Below are 1925 nucleotides of genomic sequence, written 5' to 3' on the forward strand. Positions count from 1 at the left end.
GCAATGATCAAGTTCTTAATCCAATCATAATGGATTTCTTGTTCCACCAAATCTAAATTTCCTTAATTAATTCAAAGAGATGTCCAGGTTTTGCTCACAACTAGGGACTTATCTAGATGTGTTTTCACTCAATAAATATATAAGAGCTTACCATCTCAAAAATTATATTAAATGGGATGGAATAATTTGATTGATTCACAGAATTGACCCCAACCATTATTTACATAAAAATATGTAAAATGCTTGTGTGTTTATGTGCATCAACTACTTCTCTATACAGTACTCCATTCTTGAGTAAAAGAATCTTGAATGAGGAGGAACTGAGAAGGAACATAAGCACTTAATGTATGAGTGGGGCAGTTTATTATTTTTATGTATGCAATTGTGCATCTCTCCAGCCCAAGAGTTACATAGGCACAGAAGTGAATGATGACTCAGATATACGTTGGGATGTATTCCCTGATCAAGAACCCAGATCTCTGGGTCTTTGTCTTATAGTGATTGGTTTTGTGAGGAAGATTCATAGGGAAAGAATTGAAGAGGACACATGATCGGTCTGGCAGAAGGTGTTCTTAAAAGCAAACTCTACTCTCTTATGGACCACAATGTGATTAGGAATATTTGCTAACCTTGAATACCCAGAAAAGAACAAACTTGCTAACTGATAGTAATCAGGAGAGGTTTGCAGCTGGCACATAGGTGGGTCAATCAGAGGTTAACATGGAGTTACTTAGCAATAGACCAATCCTTATGACTTATTTCCCTCTTCCTATGAAATCTTTTATCTGAACTTGCCATCTTATATGTAAACATGATCCTTCTCTTGAAAGTAATAGTGACATTATTCTTCCAGTTCCCCAGGCTCCAGAACTAAATCAACTTTGTCTTTCTTTTCCCTTGACATTTATACATAGCTATTCACTAAATCTATTTATCCTTCAGCGTATCCCTAGCATCTCTCCCCTTCCCCTCTCCATTCATATCAATACTGCTTTCATTCAAGCCACTTGCAACTTATAACCTTACTAACACAAAAGCTTTTGACTGGTGTCTCTGCTTTTACTTCACTTTAGCAATATTTAGTAAGAATGAGATATTGTGCTATATTCTAGGAAAATGGCATTCCTATCTAAATATATCCAGAATACTCCTACTTGATTAAATTTTTAAGTAGCTTTAAATAGCTCATTTCTTCATTCAAAAACCAAAAAAAAAAAAAATAGGCTCTCGATTACTAAAAGTAGAAAATCTGAATTATTTAGCTTTGTAAACAGTCCTTCGTAATTTAAATCTAACTTTTATTCTGTCTCATTTCCATTATAATCCGCATATGCTCTTTGCTGTAGCCAGATTGAATTGTCCTTTACAATACAAACTAAAGAGATTTTGTGTTTTTATGCATCTATGTGTGTGTATGTTTTTGTTCCAATACTGATCCTACTGCCTAAAATCACCTTAATGTCTGCTATCTATCTATCTATCTATCTATCTATCTATCTATCTATCTATCTATCTATCTATCTATCTATTCTATTCTATCTGTCTGTCTGTCTGTCTATCTATCTGTCTATCTATATCTACATCTATATTCATTAACATAGGAACTTTTATATTTCTTTGATCCCTCTACAAAGCCATTCCAATGATTTGAGTGTCAAAAATGGGGGGAAGACTTTGGTGGAGTGGGGTAATAGCTTCCACTAATATTCCAACATCAGTTGGATTATACCCACCCACAAATCAATGAAACCAAAGCTGTGTATGTCAAATTTGTTCTTACTTCAATGGTGGCATAATTTTGCAAGACTAGATCTTCTTTTGTAAGTTGCAGTGATAGAAAAGGATTAAGAAATGAGTATCTGAGATTCAAGAATTGTGCTTTGTGTGGTTGTTTGCTGCTCTTAATGTACCCCTCCCATTTATTC

Source organism: Notamacropus eugenii, chromosome 6 (genome assembly GCF_028372415.1).
Source record: "Notamacropus eugenii isolate mMacEug1 chromosome 6, mMacEug1.pri_v2, whole genome shotgun sequence".
Classification (NCBI taxonomy): domain Eukaryota; kingdom Metazoa; phylum Chordata; class Mammalia; order Diprotodontia; family Macropodidae; genus Notamacropus; species Notamacropus eugenii.